At 45.4% G+C, this 27307-nt stretch overlaps 11 non-coding genes across 11 annotated transcripts; all 11 read right to left on the bottom strand.

Moving 5' to 3' along the window:
• Window positions 1–2017: 2017 nt before the first annotated feature.
• LOC130325266 (U2 spliceosomal RNA) lies at window positions 2018–2208 on the bottom strand. The gene has a single exon (XR_008870115.1). It is a non-coding gene; the product is annotated as a U2 spliceosomal RNA (small nuclear RNA).
• A 2088-nt stretch (window positions 2209–4296) lies between these two features.
• Window positions 4297–4487, bottom strand: LOC130325264 (U2 spliceosomal RNA). Its single transcript, XR_008870114.1, has one exon. It is a non-coding gene; the product is annotated as a U2 spliceosomal RNA (small nuclear RNA).
• A 2087-nt stretch (window positions 4488–6574) lies between these two features.
• LOC130325263 (U2 spliceosomal RNA) lies at window positions 6575–6765 on the bottom strand. The gene has a single exon (XR_008870113.1). It is a non-coding gene; the product is annotated as a U2 spliceosomal RNA (small nuclear RNA).
• Window positions 6766–8854: 2089 nt separating this feature from the next.
• On the bottom strand, window positions 8855–9045 carry LOC130325262 (U2 spliceosomal RNA). The gene has a single exon (XR_008870112.1). It is a non-coding gene; the product is annotated as a U2 spliceosomal RNA (small nuclear RNA).
• Window positions 9046–11146: 2101 nt separating this feature from the next.
• On the bottom strand, window positions 11147–11337 carry LOC130325261 (U2 spliceosomal RNA). The gene has a single exon (XR_008870111.1). It is a non-coding gene; the product is annotated as a U2 spliceosomal RNA (small nuclear RNA).
• Window positions 11338–13405: 2068 nt separating this feature from the next.
• On the bottom strand, window positions 13406–13596 carry LOC130325260 (U2 spliceosomal RNA). Its single transcript, XR_008870110.1, has one exon. It is a non-coding gene; the product is annotated as a U2 spliceosomal RNA (small nuclear RNA).
• A 2085-nt stretch (window positions 13597–15681) lies between these two features.
• Window positions 15682–15872, bottom strand: LOC130325258 (U2 spliceosomal RNA). Its single transcript, XR_008870108.1, has one exon. It is a non-coding gene; the product is annotated as a U2 spliceosomal RNA (small nuclear RNA).
• A 2091-nt stretch (window positions 15873–17963) lies between these two features.
• LOC130325257 (U2 spliceosomal RNA) lies at window positions 17964–18154 on the bottom strand. The gene has a single exon (XR_008870107.1). It is a non-coding gene; the product is annotated as a U2 spliceosomal RNA (small nuclear RNA).
• A 2090-nt stretch (window positions 18155–20244) lies between these two features.
• LOC130325256 (U2 spliceosomal RNA) lies at window positions 20245–20435 on the bottom strand. The gene has a single exon (XR_008870106.1). It is a non-coding gene; the product is annotated as a U2 spliceosomal RNA (small nuclear RNA).
• Window positions 20436–22521: 2086 nt separating this feature from the next.
• On the bottom strand, window positions 22522–22712 carry LOC130325255 (U2 spliceosomal RNA). Its single transcript, XR_008870105.1, has one exon. It is a non-coding gene; the product is annotated as a U2 spliceosomal RNA (small nuclear RNA).
• A 2078-nt stretch (window positions 22713–24790) lies between these two features.
• LOC130325341 (U2 spliceosomal RNA) lies at window positions 24791–24981 on the bottom strand. The gene has a single exon (XR_008870181.1). It is a non-coding gene; the product is annotated as a U2 spliceosomal RNA (small nuclear RNA).
• Between the last annotated feature and the right edge of the window lie 2326 nt (window positions 24982–27307).

Raw genomic sequence — 27307 nt, 5'->3', positions numbered from 1 at the left:
GACAATTTTCCATGCACACTCTGGGCTGGGGGGCAGTCAACCACCAGTACACACAGCAGAACCTAAACCCATACCATTATTGCTAAGCAGCAAGACAGGGGCCCATTGCACTCCCACGGGGCCTTTTTAAATGCAATCCATAACCCGGATTTGCCAGGAACCCTTCTTACTCCTCCTACTTGCATGTGACACTGGGCTTAGGATCTGCATAGGAAACACACACACAAGCACACACCTACCTTTGTTGCCTGCAGATGCCTCCTTGGCTGTCCCCAAACGGTATCAAACCAACACCCACGGGAAGCTGTAAGCATAGAGGACATGCCTGCACCCCATTGGACTTACCTGTGTGGGTTAAATCCGGGTTATTTGACAACCTATGGCGGTGATGGTTCTGCTCAGGCAGAGCAGTGCTGATGCTCCTCATAAAGCTGTCGCTGCTGTGAAGGTTCTAGGTGACATCACAAATCCCTTTGGTTACATACACAACAAAGCTGGGTTGTTGTTGTTTACACTCTGCAAGGCCTGTGGAAGTGAGTGACATCATAGCACTGTAGTTCTGAGGGTTCAAGATGGATGCAACAATCTCCTGTTGCTTCTATGAAGGCCGTAATAGACGACATCACCAAACAGCTCCATAGTCACATACACAGCAAAGGAGAGATGTTGTTTACACCTAGTGATGTCAGTGGTATTGAGTGACATCACAGCACAGTGCTAAGGCTCCTGGGCCTGGACACAGCAGCGGCTGCAATATCTCAACGGAGAATACGTTTATATCTATGTGTGTGTGTGCGCATATATATATATATATATATATATATATATATATATATATATATATTTCTCCGCCGAAATCACTTTTAAACCCATTTCCACCTTTTTTTCCCTTCTCTTCCTCTTACTTTTTTTTCACGTTTTTTTACGTTTTTCTCCTTTTCGCCTCTTTTCTGGGCGTATTATTCTTCTTTTTCTTCTTTTTTTTCGTCTAATGCATACCCCATCAGTGCAGCAATGCTTATTCAATACCGCCAGCAGATGGAGACACTGGGGGATAATTTTCTAAGGATTTATACTGATTTTTCCTGTCTGAATTTGTCGCACAGAAAGTTGCAGGCCAAATATGTGTGACATTTCTGCGACTTTAGCTTCTAGAGCATTTTTACAACATTATACATAGGTGCTGAATACATAAAAAGCGACTGTTCAGCGACAGACAAGTCGCATCGGCTGAAAGTAGGCCAGAATGTCAGTCCATGTTGGAGCAGGTTTAGATACAGTCTAAAGCATAGATCTCAAAGTCTGTGCACAGAATTTAGCAAGGGCCTCGCACCTTCTGATGCATCAGGTAGGTGCACAATAGCATAGCCTAACCCTCTGTACTTTGGTCTATATTGATGCGGGACATAGACAGCCAGCTGATGACCAATCCATTAGTGCAATGGATGGCTGGAAGCATTTGTCTTTGCCTTTGCAATACCACAGAAGCAATGCATGGTCAATGTACAGCAATGACACACCTGTGTGAACAGCCAGGAGACCCCCCCCCCCCCCATGTTATGTTACATAGTTACATAGTTAGTACGGTCGAAAAAAGACATATGTCCATCACGTTCAACCAGGGAATTAAGGGGTAGGGGTGTGGCGCGATATTGGGGAAGGGATGAGATTTTATATTTCTTCATAAGCATTAATCTTATTTTGTCAATTAGGAACATTCAGCACCCACCCGCTATCAAGGCAGCTGCCTATCATGTCATGCCCTACCTGCACAGGTGTGCTGGCTACTCAAATGATCCAATTAAGGAGGCCATTTAGTCAGCAGCAGCAGAAGTCCTGTGCCTGGACGCTCCAACAGGGGCCAGACACAAGCAGAAGCAGAAGCAGCAGAAGCAGCAGCAGCACCACCTTTTGTTTATTGGCTGCAGCAGCAGCAAGGCCCACAGGGCTGGCTAGCTGGCTAGCCAGCAAGCAGGTAGCAATGAAAGTAGGAATCTTTCTTTTTAACCCTGTAAGGGGGTGGTGCACTGTACCCGAAGATACTGCCATATCGGGTCAATGCATAGGGCGACGGAAGCAAGCTTCGAAATCGGCCCCCGTTCTCAAAAATCCATTTAATATATGGTCCCCAGATAGGGGACGTATCAGATATTAAACTGATAAGAACAGATACTACACTTGATCTTAGCCAAAAGGCCGAGAAGCGATAACCGTGAAAGGGGCGGGCCCAACAAGGTCCCCTTCATGGGCACTATCACTGCTTGCTGTCAGGGAGGCTGCCAGACAATTTTCCATGCACACTCTGGGCTGGGGGGCAGTCAACCACCAGTACACACAGCAGAACCTAAACCCATACCATTATTGCTAAGCAGCAAGACAGGGGCCCATTGCACTCCCACGGGGCCTTTTTAAATGCAATCCATAACCCGGATTTGCCAGGAACCCTTCTTACTCCTCCTACTTGCATGTGACACTGGGCTTAGGATCTGCATAGGAAACACACACACAAGCACACACCTACCTTTGTTGCCTGCAGATGCCTCCTTGGCTGTCCCCAAACGGTATCAAACCAACACCCATGGGAAGCTGTAAGCATAGAGGACATGCCTGCACCCCATTGGACTTACCTGTGTGGGTTAAATCCGGGTTATTTGACAACCTATGGCGGTGATGGTTCTGCTCAGGCAGAGCAGTGCTGATGCTCCTCATAAAGCTGTCGCTGCTGTGAAGGTTCTAGGTGACATCACAAATCCCTTTGGTTACATACACAACAAAGCTGGGTTGTTGTTGTTTACACTCTGCAAGGCCTGTGGAAGTGAGTGACATCATAGCACTGTAGTTCTGAGGGTTCAAGATGGATGCAACAATCTCCTGTTGCTTCTATGAAGGCCGTAATAGACGACATCACCAAACAGCTCCATAGTCACATACACAGCAAAGGAGAGATGTTGTTTACACCTAGTGATGTCAGTGGTATTGAGTGACATCACAGCACAGTGCTAAGGCTCCTGGGCCTGGACACAGCAGCGGCTGCAATATCTCAACGGAGAATACGTTTATATCTATGTGTGTGTGTGCGCATATATATATATATATATATATATATATATATATATATATATATTTCTCCGCCGAAATCACTTTTAAACCCATTTCCACCTTTTTTTCCCTTCTCTTCCTCTTACTTTTTTTTCACGTTTTTTTACGTTTTTCTCCTTTTCGCCTCTTTTCTGGGCGTATTATTCTTCTTTTTCTTCTTTTTTTTCGTCTAATGCATACCCCATCAGTGCAGCAATGCTTATTCAATACCGCCAGCAGATGGAGACACTGGGGGATAATTTTCTAAGGATTTATACTGATTTTTCCTGTCTGAATTTGTCGCACAGAAAGTTGCAGGCCAAATATGTGTGACATTTCTGCGACTTTAGCTTCTAGAGCATTTTTACAACATTATACATAGGTGCTGAATACATAAAAAGCGACTGTTCAGCGACAGACAAGTCGCATCGGCTGAAAGTAGGCCAGAATGTCAGTCCATGTTGGAGCAGGTTTAGATACAGTCTAAAGCATAGATCTCAAAGTCTGTGCACAGAATTTAGCAAGGGCCTCGCACCTTCTGATGCATCAGGTAGGTGCACAATAGCATAGCCTAACCCTCTGTACTTTGGTCTATATTGATGCGGGACATAGACAGCCAGCTGATGACCAATCCATTAGTGCAATGGATGGCTGGAAGCATTTGTCTTTGCCTTTGCAATACCACAGAAGCAATGCATGGTCAATGTACAGCAATGACACACCTGTGTGAACAGCCAGGAGACCCCCCCCCCCCCATGTTATGTTACATAGTTACATAGTTAGTACGGTCAAAAAAAGACATATGTCCATCACGTTCAACCAGGGAATTAAGGGGTAGGGGTGTGGCGCGATATTGGGGAAGGGATGAGATTTTATATTTCTTCATAAGCATTAATCTTATTTTGTCAATTAGGAACATTCAGCACCCACCCGCTATCAAGGCAGCTGCCTATCATGTCATGCCCTACCTGCACAGGTGTGCTGGCTACTCAAATGATCCAATTAAGGAGGCCATTTAGTCAGCAGCAGCAGAAGTCCTGTGCCTGGACGCTCCAACAGGGGCCAGACACAAGCAGAAGCAGAAGCAGCAGAAGCAGCAGCAGCACCACCTTTTGTTTATTGGCTGCAGCAGCAGCAAGGCCCACAGGGCTGGCTAGCTGGCTAGCCAGCAAGCAGGTAGCAATGAAAGTAGGAATCTTTCTTTTTAACCCTGTAAGGGGGTGGTGCACTGTACCCGAAGATACTGCCATATCGGGTCAATGCATAGGGCGACGGAAGCAAGCTTCGAAATCGGCCCCCGTTCTCAAAAATCCATTTAATATATGGTCCCCAGATAGGGGACGTATCAGATATTAAACTGATAAGAACAGATACTACACTTGATCTTAGCCAAAAGGCCGAGAAGCGATAACCGTGAAAGGGGCGGGCCCAACAAGGTCCCCTTCATGGGCACTATCACTGCTTGCTGTCAGGGAGGCTGCCAGACAATTTTCCATGCACACTCTGGGCTGGGGGGCAGTCAACCACCAGTACACACAGCAGAACCTAAACCCATACCATTATTGCTAAGCAGCAAGACAGGGGCCCATTGCACTCCCACGGGGCCTTTTTAAATGCAATCCATAACCCGGATTTGCCAGGAACCCTTCTTACTCCTCCTACTTGCATGTGACACTGGGCTTAGGATCTGCATAGGAAACACACACACAAGCACACACCTACCTTTGTTGCCTGCAGATGCCTCCTTGGCTGTCCCCAAACGGTATCAAACCAACACCCACGGGAAGCTGTAAGCATAGAGGACATGCCTGCACCCCATTGGACTTACCTGTGTGGGTTAAATCCGGGTTATTTGACAACCTATGGCGGTGATGGTTCTGCTCAGGCAGAGCAGTGCTGATGCTCCTCATAAAGCTGTCGCTGCTGTGAAGGTTCTAGGTGACATCACAAATCCCTTTGGTTACATACACAACAAAGCTGGGTTGTTGTTGTTTACACTCTGCAAGGCCTGTGGAAGTGAGTGACATCATAGCACTGTAGTTCTGAGGGTTCAAGATGGATGCAACAATCTCCTGTTGCTTCTATGAAGGCCGTAATAGACGACATCACCAAACAGCTCCATAGTCACATACACAGCAAAGGAGAGATGTTGTTTACACCTAGTGATGTCAGTGGTATTGAGTGACATCACAGCACAGTGCTAAGGCTCCTGGGCCTGGACACAGCAGCGGCTGCAATATCTCAACGGAGAATACGTTTATATCTATGTGTGTGTGTGCGCATATATATATATATATATATATATATATATATATATATATATATTTCTCCGCCGAAATCACTTTTAAACCCATTTCCACCTTTTTTTCCCTTCTCTTCCTCTTACTTTTTTTTCACGTTTTTTTACGTTTTTCTCCTTTTCGCCTCTTTTCTGGGCGTATTATTCTTCTTTTTCTTCTTTTTTTTCGTCTAATGCATACCCCATCAGTGCAGCAATGCTTATTCAATACCGCCAGCAGATGGAGACACTGGGGGATAATTTTCTAAGGATTTATACTGATTTTTCCTGTCTGAATTTGTCGCACAGAAAGTTGCAGGCCAAATATGTGTGACATTTCTGCGACTTTAGCTTCTAGAGCATTTTTACAACATTATACATAGGTGCTGAATACATAAAAAGCGACTGTTCAGCGACAGACAAGTCGCATCGGCTGAAAGTAGGCCAGAATGTCAGTCCATGTTGGAGCAGGTTTAGATACAGTCTAAAGCAAAGATCTCAAAGTCTGTGCACAGAATTTAGCAAGGGCCTCGCACCTTCTGATGCATCAGGTAGGTGCACAATAGCATAGCCTAACCCTCTGTACTTTGGTCTATATTGATGCGGGACATAGACAGCCAGCTGATGACCAATCCATTAGTGCAATGGATGGCTGGAAGCATTTGTCTTTGCCTTTGCAATACCACAGAAGCAATGCATGGTCAATGTACAGCAATGACACACCTGTGTGAACAGCCAGGAGACCCCCCCCCCCCATGTTATGTTACATAGTTACATAGTTAGTACGGTCGAAAAAAGACATATGTCCATCACGTTCAACCAGGGAATTAAGGGGTAGGGGTGTGGCGCGATATTGGGGAAGGGATGAGATTTTATATTTCTTCATAAGCATTAATCTTATTTTGTCAATTAGGAACATTCAGCACCCACCCGCTATCAAGGCAGCTGCCTATCATGTCATGCCCTACCTGCACAGGTGTGCTGGCTACTCAAATGATCCAATTAAGGAGGCCATTTAGTCAGCAGCAGCAGAAGTCCTGTGCCTGGACGCTCCAACAGGGGCCAGACACAAGCAGAAGCAGAAGCAGCAGAAGCAGCAGCAGCACCACCTTTTGTTTATTGGCTGCAGCAGCAGCAAGGCCCACAGGGCTGGCTAGCTGGCTAGCCAGCAAGCAGGTAGCAATGAAAGTAGGAATCTTTCTTTTTAACCCTGTAAGGGGGTGGTGCACTGTACCCGAAGATACTGCCATATCGGGTCAATGCATAGGGCGACGGAAGCAAGCTTCGAAATCGGCCCCCGTTCTCAAAAATCCATTTAATATATGGTCCCCAGATAGGGGACGTATCAGATATTAAACTGATAAGAACAGATACTACACTTGATCTTAGCCAAAAGGCCGAGAAGCGATAACCGTGAAAGGGGCGGGCCCAACAAGGTCCCCTTCATGGGCACTATCACTGCTTGCTGTCAGGGAGGCTGCCAGACAATTTTCCATGCACACTCTGGGCTGGGGGGCAGTCAACCACCAGTACACACAGCAGAACCTAAACCCATACCATTATTGCTAAGCAGCAAGACAGGGGCCCATTGCACTCCCACGGGGCCTTTTTAAATGCAATCCATAACCCGGATTTGCCAGGAACCCTTCTTACTCCTCCTACTTGCATGTGACACTGGGCTTAGGATCTGCATAGGAAACACACACACAAGCACACACCTACCTTTGTTGCCTGCAGATGCCTCCTTGGCTGTCCCCAAACGGTATCAAACCAACACCCACGGGAAGCTGTAAGCATAGAGGACATGCCTGCACCCCATTGGACTTACCTGTGTGGGTTAAATCCGGGTTATTTGACAACCTATGGCGGTGATGGTTCTGCTCAGGCAGAGCAGTGCTGATGCTCCTCATAAAGCTGTCGCTGCTGTGAAGGTTCTAGGTGACATCACAAATCCCTTTGGTTACATACACAACAAAGCTGGGTTGTTGTTGTTTACACTCTGCAAGGCCTGTGGAAGTGAGTGACATCATAGCACTGTAGTTCTGAGGGTTCAAGATGGATGCAACAATCTCCTGTTGCTTCTATGAAGGCCGTAATAGACGACATCACCAAACAGCTCCATAGTCACATACACAGCAAAGGAGAGATGTTGTTTACACCTAGTGATGTCAGTGGTATTGAGTGACATCACAGCACAGTGCTAAGGCTCCTGGGCCTGGACACAGCAGCGGCTGCAATATCTCAACGGAGAATACGTTTATATCTATGTGTGTGTGTGCGCATATATATATATATATATATATATATATATATATATATATATATTTCTCCGCCGAAATCACTTTTAAACCCATTTCCACCTTTTTTTCCCTTCTCTTCCTCTTACTTTTTTTTCACGTTTTTTTACGTTTTTCTCCTTTTCGCCTCTTTTCTGGGCGTATTATTCTTCTTTTTCTTCTTTTTTTTCGTCTAATGCATACCCCATCAGTGCAGCAATGCTTATTCAATACCGCCAGCAGATGGAGACACTGGGGGATAATTTTCTAAGGATTTATACTGATTTTTCCTGTCTGAATTTGTCGCACAGAAAGTTGCAGGCCAAATATGTGTGACATTTCTGCGACTTTAGCTTCTAGAGCATTTTTACAACATTATACATAGGTGCTGAATACATAAAAAGCGACTGTTCAGCGACAGACAAGTCGCATCGGCTGAAAGTAGGCCAGAATGTCAGTCCATGTTGGAGCAGGTTTAGATACAGTCTAAAGCATAGATCTCAAAGTCTGTGCACAGAATTTAGCAAGGGCCTCGCACCTTCTGATGCATCAGGTAGGTGCACAATAGCATAGCCTAACCCTCTGTACTTTGGTCTATATTGATGCGGGACATAGACAGCCAGCTGATGACCAATCCATTAGTGCAATGGATGGCTGGAAGCATTTGTCTTTGCCTTTGCAATACCACAGAAGCAATGCATGGTCAATGTACAGCAATGACACACCTGTGTGAACAGCCAGGAGACCCCCCCCCCCCCCATGTTATGTTACATAGTTACATAGTTAGTACGGTCGAAAAAAGACATATGTCCATCACGTTCAACCAGGGAATTAAGGGGTAGGGGTGTGGCGCGATATTGGGGAAGGGATGAGATTTTATATTTCTTCATAAGCATTAATCTTATTTTGTCAATTAGGAACATTCAGCACCCACCCGCTATCAAGGCAGCTGCCTATCATGTCATGCCCTACCTGCACAGGTGTGCTGGCTACTCAAATGATCCAATTAAGGAGGCCATTTAGTCAGCAGCAGCAGAAGTCCTGTGCCTGGACGCTCCAACAGGGGCCAGACACAAGCAGAAGCAGAAGCAGCAGAAGCAGCAGCAGCACCACCTTTTGTTTATTGGCTGCAGCAGCAGCAAGGCCCACAGGGCTGGCTAGCTGGCTAGCCAGCAAGCAGGTAGCAATGAAAGTAGGAATCTTTCTTTTTAACCCTGTAAGGGGGTGGTGCACTGTACCCGAAGATACTGCCATATCGGGTCAATGCATAGGGCGACGGAAGCAAGCTTCGAAATCGGCCCCCGTTCTCAAAAATCCATTTAATATATGGTCCCCAGATAGGGGACGTATCAGATATTAAACTGATAAGAACAGATACTACACTTGATCTTAGCCAAAAGGCCGAGAAGCGATAACCGTGAAAGGGGCGGGCCCAACAAGGTCCCCTTCATGGGCACTATCACTGCTTGCTGTCAGGGAGGCTGCCAGACAATTTTCCATGCACACTCTGGGCTGGGGGGCAGTCAACCACCAGTACACACAGCAGAACCTAAACCCATACCATTATTGCTAAGCAGCAAGACAGGGGCCCATTGCACTCCCACGGGGCCTTTTTAAATGCAATCCATAACCCGGATTTGCCAGGAACCCTTCTTAATCCTCCTACTTGCATGTGACACTGGGCTTAGGATCTGCATAGGAAACACACACACAAGCACACACCTACCTTTGTTGCCTGCAGATGCCTCCTTGGCTGTCCCCAAACGGTATCAAACCAACACCCACGGGAAGCTGTAAGCATAGAGGACATGCCTGCACCCCATTGGACTTACCTGTGTGGGTTAAATCCGGGTTATTTGACAACCTATGGCGGTGATGGTTCTGCTCAGGCAGAGCAGTGCTGATGCTCCTCATAAAGCTGTCGCTGCTGTGAAGGTTCTAGGTGACATCACAAATCCCTTTGGTTACATACACAACAAAGCTGGGTTGTTGTTGTTTACACTCTGCAAGGCCTGTGGAAGTGAGTGACATCATAGCACTGTAGTTCTGAGGGTTCAAGATGGATGCAACAATCTCCTGTTGCTTCTATGAAGGCCGTAATAGACGACATCACCAAACAGCTCCATAGTCACATACACAGCAAAGGAGAGATGTTGTTTACACCTAGTGATGTCAGTGGTATTGAGTGACATCACAGCACAGTGCTAAGGCTCCTGGGCCTGGACACAGCAGCGGCTGCAATATCTCAACGGAGAATACGTTTATATCTATGTGTGTGTGTGCGCATATATATATATATATATATATATATATATATATATATATATATTTCTCCGCCGAAATCACTTTTAAACCCATTTCCACCTTTTTTTCCCTTCTCTTCCTCTTACTTTTTTTTCACGTTTTTTTACGTTTTTCTCCTTTTCGCCTCTTTTCTGGGCGTATTATTCTTCTTTTTCTTCTTTTTTTTCGTCTAATGCATACCCCATCAGTGCAGCAATGCTTATTCAATACCGCCAGCAGATGGAGACACTGGGGGATAATTTTCTAAGGATTTATACTGATTTTTCCTGTCTGAATTTGTCGCACAGAAAGTTGCAGGCCAAATATGTGTGACATTTCTGCGACTTTAGCTTCTAGAGCATTTTTACAACATTATACATAGGTGCTGAATACATAAAAAGCGACTGTTCAGCGACAGACAAGTCGCATCGGCTGAAAGTAGGCCAGAATGTCAGTCCATGTTGGAGCAGGTTTAGATACAGTCTAAAGCATAGATCTCAAAGTCTGTGCACAGAATTTAGCAAGGGCCTCGCACCTTCTGATGCATCAGGTAGGTGCACAATAGCATAGCCTAACCCTCTGTACTTTGGTCTATATTGATGCGGGACATAGACAGCCAGCTGATGACCAATCCATTAGTGCAATGGATGGCTGGAAGCATTTGTCTTTGCCTTTGCAATACCACAGAAGCAATGCATGGTCAATGTACAGCAATGACACACCTGTGTGAACAGCCAGGAGACCCCCCCCCCCCCCATGTTATGTTACATAGTTACATAGTTAGTACGGTCGAAAAAAGACATATGTCCATCACGTTCAACCAGGGAATTAAGGGGTAGGGGTGTGGCGCGATATTGGGGAAGGGATGAGATTTTATATTTCTTCATAAGCATTAATCTTATTTTGTCAATTAGGAACATTCAGCACCCACCCGCTATCAAGGCAGCTGCCTATCATGTCATGCCCTACCTGCACAGGTGTGCTGGCTACTCAAATGATCCAATTAAGGAGGCCATTTAGTCAGCAGCAGCAGAAGTCCTGTGCCTGGACGCTCCAACAGGGGCCAGACACAAGCAGAAGCAGAAGCAGCAGAAGCAGCAGAAGCAGCAGCAGCACCACCTTTTGTTTTTTGGCTGCAGCAGCAGCAGCAAGGCCCACAGGGCTGGCTAGCTGGCTAGCCAGCAAGCAGGTAGCAATGAAAGTAGGAATCTTTCTTTTTAACCCTGTAAGGGGGTGGTGCACTGTACCCGAAGATACTGCCATATCGGGTCAATGCATAGGGCGACGGAAGCAAGCTTCGAAATCGGCCCCCGTTCTCAAAAATCCATTTAATATATGGTCCCCAGATAGGGGACGTATCAGATATTAAACTGATAAGAACAGATACTACACTTGATCTTAGCCAAAAGGCCGAGAAGCGATAACCGTGAAAGGGGCGGGCCCAACAAGGTCCCCTTCATGGGCACTATCACTGCTTGCTGTCAGGGAGGCTGCCAGACAATTTTCCATGCACACTCTGGGCTGGGGGGCAGTCAACCACCAGTACACACAGCAGAACCTAAACCCATACCATTATTGCTAAGCAGCAAGACAGGGGCCCATTGCACTCCCACGGGGCCTTTTTAAATGCAATCCATAACCCGGATTTGCCAGGAACCCTTCTTACTCCTCCTACTTGCATGTGACACTGGGCTTAGGATCTGCATAGGAAACACACACACAAGCACACACCTACCTTTGTTGCCTGCAGATGCCTCCTTGGCTGTCCCCAAACGGTATCAAACCAACACCCACGGGAAGCTGTAAGCATAGAGGACATGCCTGCACCCCATTGGACTTACCTGTGTGGGTTAAATCCGGGTTATTTGACAACCTATGGCGGTGATGGTTCTGCTCAGGCAGAGCAGTGCTGATGCTCCTCATAAAGCTGTCGCTGCTGTGAAGGTTCTAGGTGACATCACAAATCCCTTTGGTTACATACACAACAAAGCTGGGTTGTTGTTGTTTACACTCTGCAAGGCCTGTGGAAGTGAGTGACATCATAGCACTGTAGTTCTGAGGGTTCAAGATGGATGCAACAATCTCCTGTTGCTTCTATGAAGGCCGTAATAGACGACATCACCAAACAGCTCCATAGTCACATACACAGCAAAGGAGAGATGTTGTTTACACCTAGTGATGTCAGTGGTATTGAGTGACATCACAGCACAGTGCTAAGGCTCCTGGGCCTGGACACAGCAGCGGCTGCAATATCTCAACGGAGAATACGTTTATATCTATGTGTGTGTGTGCGCATATATATATATATATATATTTCTCCGCCGAAATCACTTTTAAACCCATTTCCACCTTTTTTTCCCTTCTCTTCCTCTTACTTTTTTTTCACGTTTTTTTACGTTTTTCTCCTTTTCGCCTCTTTTCTGGGCGTATTATTCTTCTTTTTCTTCTTTTTTTTCGTCTAATGCATACCCCATCAGTGCAGCAATGCTTATTCAATACCGCCAGCAGATGGAGACACTGGGGGATAATTTTCTAAGGATTTATACTGATTTTTCCTGTCTGAATTTGTCGCACAGAAAGTTGCAGGCCAAATATGTGTGACATTTCTGCGACTTTAGCTTCTAGAGCATTTTTACAACATTATACATAGGTGCTGAATACATAAAAAGCGACTGTTCAGCGACAGACAAGTCGCATCGGCTGAAAGTAGGCCAGAATGTCAGTCCATGTTGGAGCAGGTTTAGATACAGTCTAAAGCATAGATCTCAAAGTCTGTGCACAGAATTTAGCAAGGGCCTCGCACCTTCTGATGCATCAGGTAGGTGCACAATAGCATAGCCTAACCCTCTGTACTTTGGTCTATATTGATGCGGGACATAGACAGCCAGCTGATGACCAATCCATTAGTGCAATGGATGGCTGGAAGCATTTGTCTTTGCCTTTGCAATACCACAGAAGCAATGCATGGTCAATGTACAGCAATGACACACCTGTGTGAACAGCCAGGAGACCCCCCCCCCCCCCCCCATGTTATGTTACATAGTTACATAGTTAGTACGGTCGAAAAAAGACATATGTCCATCACGTTCAACCAGGGAATTAAGGGGTAGGGGTGTGGCGCGATATTGGGGAAGGGATGAGATTTTATATTTCTTCATAAGCATTAATCTTATTTTGTCAATTAGGAACATTCAGCACCCACCCGCTATCAAGGCAGCTGCCTATCATGTCATGCCCTACCTGCACAGGTGTGCTGGCTACTCAAATGATCCAATTAAGGAGGCCATTTAGTCAGCAGCAGCAGAAGTCCTGTGCCTGGACGCTCCAACAGGGGCCAGACACAAGCAGAAGCAGAAGCAGCAGAAGCAGCAGCAGCACCACCTTTTGTTTATTGGCTGCAGCAGCAGCAAGGCCCACAGGGCTGGCTAGCTGGCTAGCCAGCAAGCAGGTAGCAATGAAAGTAGGAATCTTTCTTTTTAACCCTGTAAGGGGGTGGTGCACTGTACCCGAAGATACTGCCATATCGGGTCAATGCATAGGGCGACGGAAGCAAGCTTCGAAATCGGCCCCCGTTCTCAAAAATCCATTTAATATATGGTCCCCAGATAGGGGACGTATCAGATATTAAACTGATAAGAACAGATACTACACTTGATCTTAGCCAAAAGGCCGAGAAGCGATAACCGTGAAAGGGGCGGGCCCAACAAGGTCCCCTTCATGGGCACTATCACTGCTTGCTGTCAGGGAGGCTGCCAGACAATTTTCCATGCACACTCTGGGCTGGGGGGCAGTCAACCACCAGTACACACAGCAGAACCTAAACCCATACCATTATTGCTAAGCAGCAAGACAGGGGCCCATTGCACTCCCACGGGGCCTTTTTAAATGCAATCCATAACCCGGATTTGCCAGGAACCCTTCTTACTCCTCCTACTTGCATGTGACACTGGGCTTAGGATCTGCATAGGAAACACACACACAAGCACACACCTACCTTTGTTGCCTGCAGATGCCTCCTTGGCTGTCCCCAAACGGTATCAAACCAACACCCACGGGAAGCTGTAAGCATAGAGGACATGCCTGCACCCCATTGGACTTACCTGTGTGGGTTAAATCCGGGTTATTTGACAACCTATGGCGGTGATGGTTCTGCTCAGGCAGAGCAGTGCTGATGCTCCTCATAAAGCTGTCGCTGCTGTGAAGGTTCTAGGTGACATCACAAATCCCTTTGGTTACATACACAACAAAGCTGGGTTGTTGTTGTTTACACTCTGCAAGGCCTGTGGAAGTGAGTGACATCATAGCACTGTAGTTCTGAGGGTTCAAGATGGATGCAACAATCTCCTGTTGCTTCTATGAAGGCCGTAATAGACGACATCACCAAACAGCTCCATAGTCACATACACAGCAAAGGAGAGATGTTGTTTACACCTAGTGATGTCAGTGGTATTGAGTGACATCACAGCACAGTGCTAAGGCTCCTGGGCCTGGACACAGCAGCGGCTGCAATATCTCAACGGAGAATACGTTTATATCTATGTGTGTGTGTGCGCATATATATATATATATATATATATATATATATATATATATTTCTCCGCCGAAATCACTTTTAAACCCATTTCCACCTTTTTTTCCCTTCTCTTCCTCTTACTTTTTTTTCACGTTTTTTTACGTTTTTCTCCTTTTCGCCTCTTTTCTGGGCGTATTATTCTTCTTTTTCTTCTTTTTTTTCGTCTAATGCATACCCCATCAGTGCAGCAATGCTTATTCAATACCGCCAGCAGATGGAGACACTGGGGGATAATTTTCTAAGGATTTATACTGATTTTTCCTGTCTGAATTTGTCGCACAGAAAGTTGCAGGCCAAATATGTGTGACATTTCTGCGACTTTAGCTTCTAGAGCATTTTTACAACATTATACATAGGTGCTGAATACATAAAAAGCGACTGTTCAGCGACAGACAAGTCGCATCGGCTGAAAGTAGGCCAGAATGTCAGTCCATGTTGGAGCAGGTTTAGATACAGTCTAAAGCATAGATCTCAAAGTCTGTGCACAGAATTTAGCAAGGGCCTCGCACCTTCTGATGCATCAGGTAGGTGCACAATAGCATAGCCTAACCCTCTGTACTTTGGTCTATATTGATGCGGGACATAGACAGCCAGCTGATGACCAATCCATTAGTGCAATGGATGGCTGGAAGCATTTGTCTTTGCCTTTGCAATACCACAGAAGCAATGCATGGTCAATGTACAGCAATGACACACCTGTGTGAACAGCCAGGAGACCCCCCCCCCCCCCATGTTATGTTACATAGTTACATAGTTAGTACGGTCGAAAAAAGACATATGTCCATCACGTTCAACCAGGGAATTAAGGGGTAGGGGTGTGGCGCGATATTGGGGAAGGGATGAGATTTTATATTTCTTCATAAGCATTAATCTTATTTTGTCAATTAGGAACATTCAGCACCCACCCGCTATCAAGGCAGCTGCCTATCATGTCATGCCCTACCTGCACAGGTGTGCTGGCTACTCAAATGATCCAATTAAGGAGGCCATTTAGTCAGCAGCAGCAGAAGTCCTGTGCCTGGACGCTCCAACAGGGGCCAGACACAAGCAGAAGCAGAAGCAGCAGAAGCAGCAGCAGCACCACCTTTTGTTTATTGGCTGCAGCAGCAGCAAGGCCCACAGGGCTGGCTAGCTGGCTAGCCAGCAAGCAGGTAGCAATGAAAGTAGGAATCTTTCTTTTTAACCCTGTAAGGGGGTGGTGCACTGTACCCGAAGATACTGCCATATCGGGTCAATGCATAGGGCGACGGAAGCAAGCTTCGAAATCGGCCCCCGTTCTCAAAAATCCATTTAATATATGGTCCCCAGATAGGGGACGTATCAGATATTAAACTGATAAGAACAGATACTACACTTGATCTTAGCCAAAAGGCCGAGAAGCGATAACCGTGAAAGGGGCGGGCCCAACAAGGTCCCCTTCATGGGCACTATCACTGCTTGCTGTCAGGGAGGCTGCCAGACAATTTTCCATGCACACTCTGGGCTGGGGGGCAGTCAACCACCAGTACACACAGCAGAACCTAAACCCATACCATTATTGCTAAGCAGCAAGACAGGGGCCCATTGCACTCCCACGGGGCCTTTTTAAATGCAATCCATAACCCGGATTTGCCAGGAACCCTTCTTACTCCTCCTACTTGCATGTGACACTGGGCTTAGGATCTGCATAGGAAACACACACACAAGCACACACCTACCTTTGTTGCCTGCAGATGCCTCCTTGGCTGTCCCCAAACGGTATCAAACCAACACCCACGGGAAGCTGTAAGCATAGAGGACATGCCTGCACCCCATTGGACTTACCTGTGTGGGTTAAATCCGGGTTATTTGACAACCTATGGCGGTGATGGTTCTGCTCAGGCAGAGCAGTGCTGATGCTCCTCATAAAGCTGTCGCTGCTGTGAAGGTTCTAGGTGACATCACAAATCCCTTTGGTTACATACACAACAAAGCTGGGTTGTTGTTGTTTACACTCTGCAAGGCCTGTGGAAGTGAGTGACATCATAGCACTGTAGTTCTGAGGGTTCAAGATGGATGCAACAATCTCCTGTTGCTTCTATGAAGGCCGTAATAGACGACATCACCAAACAGCTCCATAGTCACATACACAGCAAAGGAGAGATGTTGTTTACACCTAGTGATGTCAGTGGTATTGAGTGACATCACAGCACAGTGCTAAGGCTCCTGGGCCTGGACACAGCAGCGGCTGCAATATCTCAACGGAGAATACGTTTATATCTATGTGTGTGTGTGCGCATATATATATATATATATATATATATATATATATATATATATATATTTCTCCGCCGAAATCACTTTTAAACCCATTTCCACCTTTTTTTCCCTTCTCTTCCTCTTACTTTTTTTTCACGTTTTTTTACGTTTTTCTCCTTTTCGCCTCTTTTCTGGGCGTATTATTCTTCTTTTTCTTCTTTTTTTTCGTCTAATGCATACCCCATCAGTGCAGCAATGCTTATTCAATACCGCCAGCAGATGGAGACACTGGGGGATAATTTTCTAAGGATTTATACTGATTTTTCCTGTCTGAATTTGTCGCACAGAAAGTTGCAGGCCAAATATGTGTGACATTTCTGCGACTTTAGCTTCTAGAGCATTTTTACAACATTATACATAGGTGCTGAATACATAAAAAGCGACTGTTCAGCGACAGACAAGTCGCATCGGCTGAAAGTAGGCCAGAATGTCAGTCCATGTTGGAGCAGGTTTAGATACAGTCTAAAGCATAGATCTCAAAGTCTGTGCACAGAATTTAGCAAGGGCCTCGCACCTTCTGATGCATCAGGTAGGTGCACAATAGCATAGCCTAACCCTCTGTACTTTGGTCTATATTGATGCGGGACATAGACAGCCAGCTGATGACCAATCCATTAGTGCAATGGATGGCTGGAAGCATTTGTCTTTGCCTTTGCAATACCACAGAAGCAATGCATGGTCAATGTACAGCAATGACACACCTGTGTGAACAGCCAGGAGACCCCCCCCCCCCCCATGTTATGTTACATAGTTACATAGTTAGTACGGTCGAAAAAAGACATATGTCCATCACGTTCAACCAGGGAATTAAGGGGTAGGGGTGTGGCGCGATATTGGGGAAGGGATGAGATTTTATATTTCTTCATAAGCATTAATCTTATTTTGTCAATTAGGAACATTCAGCACCCACCCGCTATCAAGGCAGCTGCCTATCATGTCATGCCCTACCTGCACAGGTGTGCTGGCTACTCAAATGATCCAATTAAGGAGGCCATTTAGTCAGCAGCAGCAGAAGTCCTGTGCCTGGACGCTCCAACAGGGGCCAGACACAAGCAGAAGCAGAAGCAGCAGAAGCAGCAGCAGCACCACCTTTTGTTTATTGGCTGCAGCAGCAGCAAGGCCCACAGGGCTGGCTAGCTGGCTAGCCAGCAAGCAGGTAGCAATGAAAGTAGGAATCTTTCTTTTTAACCCTGTAAGGGGGTGGTGCACTGTACCCGAAGATACTGCCATATCGGGTCAATGCATAGGGCGACGGAAGCAAGCTTCGAAATCGGCCCCCGTTCTCAAAAATCCATTTAATATATGGTCCCCAGATAGGGGACGTATCAGATATTAAACTGATAAGAACAGATACTACACTTGATCTTAGCCAAAAGGCCGAGAAGCGATAACCGTGAAAGGGGCGGGCCCAACAAGGTCCCCTTCATGGGCACTATCACTGCTTGCTGTCAGGGAGGCTGCCAGACAATTTTCCATGCACACTCTGGGCTGGGGGGCAGTCAACCACCAGTACACACAGCAGAACCTAAACCCATACCATTATTGCTAAGCAGCAAGACAGGGGCCCATTGCACTCCCACGGGGCCTTTTTAAATGCAATCCATAACCCGGATTTGCCAGGAACCCTTCTTACTCCTCCTACTTGCATGTGACACTGGGCTTAGGATCTGCATAGGAAACACACACACAAGCACACACCTACCTTTGTTGCCTGCAGATGCCTCCTTGGCTGTCCCCAAACGGTATCAAACCAACACCCACGGGAAGCTGTAAGCATAGAGGACATGCCTGCACCCCATTGGACTTACCTGTGTGGGTTAAATCCGGGTTATTTGACAACCTATGGCGGTGATGGTTCTGCTCAGGCAGAGCAGTGCTGATGCTCCTCATAAAGCTGTCGCTGCTGTGAAGGTTCTAGGTGACATCACAAATCCCTTTGGTTACATACACAACAAAGCTGGGTTGTTGTTGTTTACACTCTGCAAGGCCTGTGGAAGTGAGTGACATCATAGCACTGTAGTTCTGAGGGTTCAAGATGGATGCAACAATCTCCTGTTGCTTCTATGAAGGCCGTAATAGACGACATCACCAAACAGCTCCATAGTCACATACACAGCAAAGGAGAGATGTTGTTTACACCTAGTGATGTCAGTGGTATTGAGTGACATCACAGCACAGTGCTAAGGCTCCTGGGCCTGGACACAGCAGCGGCTGCAATATCTCAACGGAGAATACGTTTATATCTATGTGTGTGTGTGCGCATATATATATATATATATATATATATATATATATATATATATATTTCTCCGCCGAAATCACTTTTAAACCCATTTCCACCTTTTTTTCCCTTCTCTTCCTCTTACTTTTTTTTCACGTTTTTTTACGTTTTTCTCCTTTTCGCCTCTTTTCTGGGCGTATTATTCTTCTTTTTCTTCTTTTTTTTCGTCTAATGCATACCCCATCAGTGCAGCAATGCTTATTCAATACCGCCAGCAGATGGAGACACTGGGGGATAATTTTCTAAGGATTTATACTGATTTTTCCTGTCTGAATTTGTCGCACAGAAAGTTGCAGGCCAAATATGTGTGACATTTCTGCGACTTTAGCTTCTAGAGCATTTTTACAACATTATACATAGGTGCTGAATACATAAAAAGCGACTGTTCAGCGACAGACAAGTCGCATCGGCTGAAAGTAGGCCAGAATGTCAGTCCATGTTGGAGCAGGTTTAGATACAGTCTAAAGCATAGATCTCAAAGTCTGTGCACAGAATTTAGCAAGGGCCTCGCACCTTCTGATGCATCAGGTAGGTGCACAATAGCATAGCCTAACCCTCTGTACTTTGGTCTATATTGATGCGGGACATAGACAGCCAGCTGATGACCAATCCATTAGTGCAATGGATGGCTGGAAGCATTTGTCTTTGCCTTTGCAATACCACAGAAGCAATGCATGGTCAATGTACAGCAATGACACACCTGTGTGAACAGCCAGGAGACCCCCCCCCCCCCCCATGTTATGTTACATAGTTACATAGTTAGTACGGTCGAAAAAAGACATATGTCCATCACGTTCAACCAGGGAATTAAGGGGTAGGGGTGTGGCGCGATATTGGGGAAGGGATGAGATTTTATATTTCTTCATAAGCATTAATCTTATTTTGTCAATTAGGAACATTCAGCACCCACCCGCTATCAAGGCAGCTGCCTATCATGTCATGCCCTACCTGCACAGGTGTGCTGGCTACTCAAATGATCCAATTAAGGAGGCCATTTAGTCAGCAGCAGCAGAAGTCCTGTGCCTGGACGCTCCAACAGGGGCCAGACACAAGCAGAAGCAGAAGCAGCAGAAGCAGCAGCAGCACCACCTTTTGTTTATTGGCTGCAGCAGCAGCAAGGCCCACAGGGCTGGCTAGCTGGCTAGCCAGCAAGCAGGTAGCAATGAAAGTAGGAATCTTTCTTTTTAACCCTGTAAGGGGGTGGTGCACTGTACCCGAAGATACTGCCATATCGGGTCAATGCATAGGGCGACGGAAGCAAGCTTCGAAATCGGCCCCCGTTCTCAAAAATCCATTTAATATATGGTCCCCAGATAGGGGACGTATCAGATATTAAACTGATAAGAACAGATACTACACTTGATCTTAGCCAAAAGGCCGAGAAGCGATAACCGTGAAAGGGGCGGGCCCAACAAGGTCCCCTTCATGGGCACTATCACTGCTTGCTGTCAGGGAGGCTGCCAGACAATTTTCCATGCACACTCTGGGCTGGGGGGCAGTCAACCACCAGTACACACAGCAGAACCTAAACCCATACCATTATTGCTAAGCAGCAAGACAGGGGCCCATTGCACTCCCACGGGGCCTTTTTAAATGCAATCCATAACCCGGATTTGCCAGGAACCCTTCTTACTCCTCCTACTTGCATGTGACACTGGGCTTAGGATCTGCATAGGAAACACACACACAAGCACACACCTACCTTTGTTGCCTGCAGATGCCTCCTTGGCTGTCCCCAAACGGTATCAAACCAACACCCACGGGAAGCTGTAAGCATAGAGGACATGCCTGCACCCCATTGGACTTACCTGTGTGGGTTAAATCCGGGTTATTTGACAACCTATGGCGGTGATGGTTCTGCTCAGGCAGAGCAGTGCTGATGCTCCTCATAAAGCTGTCGCTGCTGTGAAGGTTCTAGGTGACATCACAAATCCCTTTGGTTACATACACAACAAAGCTGGGTTGTTGTTGTTTACACTCTGCAAGGCCTGTGGAAGTGAGTGACATCATAGCACTGTAGTTCTGAGGGTTCAAGATGGATGCAACAATCTCCTGTTGCTTCTATGAAGGCCGTAATAGACGACATCACCAAACAGCTCCATAGTCACATACACAGCAAAGGAGAGATGTTGTTTACACCTAGTGATGTCAGTGGTATTGAGTGACATCACAGCACAGTGCTAAGGCTCCTGGGCCTGGACACAGCAGCGGCTGCAATATCTCAACGGAGAATACGTTTATATCTATGTGTGTGTGTGCGCATATATATATATATATATATATATATATATATATATATATTTCTCCGCCGAAATCACTTTTAAACCCATTTCCACCTTTTTTTCCCTTCTCTTCCTCTTACTTTTTTTTCACGTTTTTTTACGTTTTTCTCCTTTTCGCCTCTTTTCTGGGCGTATTATTCTTCTTTTTCTTCTTTTTTTTCGTCTAATGCATACCCCATCAGTGCAGCAATGCTTATTCAATACCGCCAGCAGATGGAGACACTGGGGGATAATTTTCTAAGGATTTATACTGATTTTTCCTGTCTGAATTTGTCGCACAGAAAGTTGCAGGCCAAATATGTGTGACATTTCTGCGACTTTAGCTTCTAGAGCATTTTTACAACATTATACATAGGTGCTGAATACATAAAAAGCGACTGTTCAGCGACAGACAAGTCGCATCGGCTGAAAGTAGGCCAGAATGTCAGTCCATGTTGGAGCAGGTTTAGATACAGTCTAAAGCATAGATCTCAAAGTCTGTGCACAGAATTTAGCAAGGGCCTCGCACCTTCTGATGCATCAGGTAGGTGCACAATAGCATAGCCTAACCCTCTGTACTTTGGTCTATATTGATGCGGGACATAGACAGCCAGCTGATGACCAATCCATTAGTGCAATGGATGGCTGGAAGCATTTGTCTTTGCCTTTGCAATACCACAGAAGCAATGCATGGTCAATGTACAGCAATGACACACCTGTGTGAACAGCCAGGAGACCCCCCCCCCCCCCCATGTTATGTTACATAGTTACATAGTTAGTACGGTCGAAAAAAGACATATGTCCATCACGTTCAACCAGGGAATTAAGGGGTAGGGGTGTGGCGCGATATTGGGGAAGGGATGAGATTTTATATTTCTTCATAAGCATTAATCTTATTTTGTCAATTAGGAACATTCAGCACCCACCCGCTATCAAGGCAGCTGCCTATCATGTCATGCCCTACCTGCACAGGTGTGCTGGCTACTCAAATGATCCAATTAAGGAGGCCATTTAGTCAGCAGCAGCAGAAGTCCTGTGCCTGGACGCTCCAACAGGGGCCAGACACAAGCAGAAGCAGAAGCAGCAGAAGCAGCAGCAGCACCACCTTTTGTTTATTGGCTGCAGCAGCAGCAAGGCCCACAGGGCTGGCTAGCTGGCTAGCCAGCAAGCAGGTAGCAATGAAAGTAGGAATCTTTCTTTTTAACCCTGTAAGGGGGTGGTGCACTGTACCCGAAGATACTGCCATATCGGGTCAATGCATAGGGCGACGGAAGCAAGCTTCGAAATCGGCCCCCGTTCTCAAAAATCCATTTAATATATGGTCCCCAGATAGGGGACGTATCAGATATTAAACTGATAAGAACAGATACTACACTTGATCTTAGCCAAAAGGCCGAGAAGCGATAACCGTGAAAGGGGCGGGCCCAACAAGGTCCCCTTCATGGGCACTATCACTGCTTGCTGTCAGGGAGGCTGCCAGACAATTTTCCATGCACACTCTGGGCTGGGGGGCAGTCAACCACCAGTACACACAGCAGAACCTAAACCCATACCATTATTGCTAAGCAGCAAGACAGGGGCCCATTGCACTCCCACGGGGCCTTTTTAAATGCAATCCATAACCCGGATTTGCCAGGAACCCTTCTTACTCCTCCTACTTGCATGTGACACTGGGCTTAGGATCTGCATAGGAAACACACACACAAGCACACACCTACCTTTGTTGCCTGCAGATGCCTCCTTGGCTGTCCCCAAACGGTATCAAACCAACACCCACGGGAAGCTGTAAGCATAGAGGACATGCCTGCACCCCATTGGACTTACCTGTGTGGGTTAAATCCGGGTTATTTGACAACCTATGGCGGTGATGGTTCTGCTCAGGCAGAGCAGTGCTGATGCTCCTCATAAAGCTGTCGCTGCTGTGAAGGTTCTAGGTGACATCACAAATCCCTTTGGTTACATACACAACAAAGCTGGGTTGTTGTTGTTTACACTCTGCAAGGCCTGTGGAAGTGAGTGACATCATAGCACTGTAGTTCTGAGGGTTCAAGATGGATGCAACAATCTCCTGTTGCTTCTATGAAGGCCGTAATAGACGACATCACCAAACAGCTCCATAGTCACATACACAGCAAAGGAGAGATGTTGTTTACACCTAGTGATGTCAGTGGTATTGAGTGACATCACAGCACAGTGCTAAGGCTCCTGGGCCTGGACACAGCAGCGGCTGCAATATCTCAACGGAGAATACGTTTATATCTATGTGTGTGTGTGCGCATATATATATATATATATATATATATATATATATATATATTTCTCCGCCGAAATCACTTTTAAACCCATTTCCACCTTTTTTTCCCTTCTCTTCCTCTTACTTTTTTTTCACGTTTTTTTACGTTTTTCTCCTTTTCGCCTCTTTTCTGGGCGTATTATTCTTCTTTTTCTTCTTTTTTTTCGTCTAATGCATACCCCATCAGTGCAGCAATGCTTATTCAATACCGCCAGCAGATGGAGACACTGGGGGATAATTTTCTAAGGATTTATACTGATTTTTCCTGTCTGAATTTGTCGCACAGAAAGTTGCAGGCCAAATATGTGTGACATTTCTGCGACTTTAGCTTCTAGAGCATTTTTACAACATTATACATAGGTGCTGAATACATAAAAAGCGACTGTTCAGCGACAGACAAGTCGCATCGGCTGAAAGTAGGCCAGAATGTCAGTCCATGTTGGAGCAGGTTTAGATACAGTCTAAAGCATAGATCTCAAAGTCTGTGCACAGAATTTAGCAAGGGCCTCGCACCTTCTGATGCATCAGGTAGGTGCACAATAGCATAGCCTAACCCTCTGTACTTTGGTCTATATTGATGCGGGACATAGACAGCCAGCTGATGACCAATCCATTAGTGCAATGGATGGCTGGAAGCATTTGTCTTTGCCTTTGCAATACCACAGAAGCAATGCATGGTCAATGTACAGCAATGACACACCTGTGTGAACAGCCAGGAGACCCCCCCCCCCCCATGTTATGTTACATAGTTACATAGTTAGTACGGTCGAAAAAAGACATATGTCCATCACGTTCAACCAGGGAATTAAGGGGTAGGGGTGTGGCGCGATATTGGGGAAGGGATGAGATTTTATATTTCTTCATAAGCATTAATCTTATTTTGTCAATTAGGAACATTCAGCACCCACCCGCTATCAAGGCAGCTGCCTATCATGTCATGCCCTACCTGCACAGGTGTGCTGGCTACTCAAATGATCCAATTAAGGAGGCCATTTAGTCAGCAGCAGCAGAAGTCCTGTGCCTGGACGCTCCAACAGGGGCCAGACAGAAGCAGAAGCAGCAGAAGCAGCAGCAGCACCACCTTTTGTTTATTGGCTGCAGCAGCAGCAAGGCCCACAGGGCTGGCTAGCTGGCTAGCCAGCAAGCAGGTAGCAATGAAAGTAGGAATCTTTCTTTTTAACCCTGTAAGGGGGTGGTGCACTGTACCCGAAGATACTGCCATATCGGGTCAATGCATAGGGCGACGGAAGCAAGCTTCGAAATCGGCCCCCGTTCTCAAAAATCCATTTAATATATGGTCCCCAGATAGGGGACGTATCAGATATTAAACTGATAAGAACAGATTTTTTTTTAACTTGACTACCCTTACGGGGGCAACTTTATTAAAAATTAAATAATGTTAACAAAGTTGTGCAAATATGTCAATAAAAACAGTTACATATAAATAACATATTTACAACATATTAAAACATAAAATGGGCACTTGGTGGCTTTACAAGATAGAATTCCATTCTTTTAAAAACCATTTTCTAGATAAAAGCGGAAATCTCTTCTTGTCTAAAAGATAGTACTGGTACATTTCATAAAAACAGATAGATAAAATGTCCTTCACAGATAAAACCTCATGCTTGAACAATAAAATATTCCTGGCCTTCCACAGAGCTGCCTTCACACAGTTTATGATCTTCCATGCAATAGTCTCTTGAGTCCGTGTTGGGCATTCCAGGCAACCATAAAAAACCACTGCAATATTTAAGTCTTTTAGTCCAGTTATCCTTTTTACCAGAGGGAGTATCTTTGTCCATATTTTCTGCGAGTAAAAACAAGTCCATATTAGATGGTGCACGGTCTCCTCTTGTCGGCATCCCTCCCTCGGGCAGGTTGCAGAGTTGGATAATCCTCTTCGGTGCTGGAATGCCCGGCATGGAAGACACTCGTGTGCGCAGCTCCAGGCCAGGTCCTTCTGTGAATTAAAAAGATAATTAATACTCAACATCTTCCAAATCTGTATACACTTCTGTTCGTTAAAATTTTTGATGGGAGTCACGGTACTGGTTTCTTTTATTTCCTTTAGTAGTTTTTTGCTATTGCACAGATCCTGAACACTTTTACCTTTAAAATTATATAAGTTTAAAATTTTTCCTAAAATCATGTATTGAGGGGGTAAATTCAAAGAATAAGGGCAACTTAAAACTGTAGAAAACCAGCCGTTCCTCCGCATAAAATAACCAGTATTAAAACGAACAAAATAAGACCAGTAGCTATCTTTAAAAACAGTAGTAAAACACATGCTAAAAAACTTTATTAAAAGGAAAGCTTTAAAATCTGGAAAATCCTTACCGCCCCTGGAGTTCGGTTTTATCACAATTTGTCTCTTTAATTTTTCGCTCTTAGAACTCCAAAAGAAAGTAAAACAAGCTTTTGTTATTTTCTTTAGAACCATTTCGGGGGGTGGAAAAACCAGACTTAAATACAATAAAATAGGTAAAAGCACCATTTTTGTAATTAAAACCTTCCCTTCCATTGTAAGTTCTCGCATGTTCCACATACATATTTTCTTATTTATTTTCTGAGCCACCAAGTCCCAGCTATTAAAACCATTATTAGACTCGTCAAAGGAGACACCTAAAATCTGCACCGACTCTGACACAGGGACGGGCACATCATACAAAGGCATTCCGCCTATGTTTAAAATGTTACTTTTGTTAAAATTGACTTTAAAACCGGAGGCACAATTAAAATATTGAATCTGTTTTAGCGTCTTCTGAAGCGATGGGGTGTCCCTGCAAAACACCGCAACATCGTCCATGTACCCCACTACCTTCGCCTCTAGTCCCCCTCCTCCTGGCAGGGGGACTCCATGGATCTGCTTATCCTTTCGTATTGTACATAAAAGAGGCTCTATTGCGCAAATGAAGAGTAGTGGGGACAAGGGACACCCCTGCTTCACTCCGGAATTTAAAATCACGCCCTGTGTCTTAAAACCATTTACTAAAATTTTACTAGTACAGTTATCATAAAAAGCTCTAAGAGACAATAAAAAGCCATCAGGTATACCCATTTTCTCTAAAACCTTAAAAAGATAAAAATGTGACACCCTGTCGAAAGCTTTTTCAAAATCTATGGATAAAACCGCCAGCTTTCCTTTTCTTAATTTGGTGTCGCTAATTACATCCTTTAAAAGGTTTAGGTTCTCCCATAAACTCCTCCCAGGCACCCCACAGACTTGGTTTGTATGAATTATTTTATGGATTACGTTCTTTAAGCGGTTAGCACACAGTTTCGCCATTATTTTATAGTCGCAGTTCAGAAGGGTGATTGGTCTCCAGTTTTTGAGTTCCGACCGGTCTCCCTTTTTGAATAGCAGGGAGACATCACCCTTCTTCCATGAGCCTGGGAGGATTTTAGACTTAAAGACTTCCGTAAAAAGGGAGAACAAATCTTCTTTTAAAATACCATAAAAAGTAACATAAAATTCAATGGGTATACCATCCGGCCCAGGCACTTTACCTGTTTTAAAACTCTTGACGGTCTCTAAAATCTCCTGCTCTGAAATATTCTGCAATAAAAAAGACTGTGAGACAGGATCTAAAAAATTGGTGATCTCCTTTAACGAGTCATTCATAAAACATTCATCAATGTGTTTTACATTAAAAAGATCCGCATAAAACTCTTGCACCTTTTTTAAAATACCCTGTACATCATTC

Source organism: Hyla sarda, unplaced genomic scaffold (genome assembly GCF_029499605.1).
Source record: "Hyla sarda isolate aHylSar1 unplaced genomic scaffold, aHylSar1.hap1 scaffold_271, whole genome shotgun sequence".
NCBI classification, from domain to species: domain Eukaryota; kingdom Metazoa; phylum Chordata; class Amphibia; order Anura; family Hylidae; genus Hyla; species Hyla sarda.
Note: the sequence above shows the minus strand (reverse complement) of the source record. Positions and strands in the feature narration are given on the sequence as shown.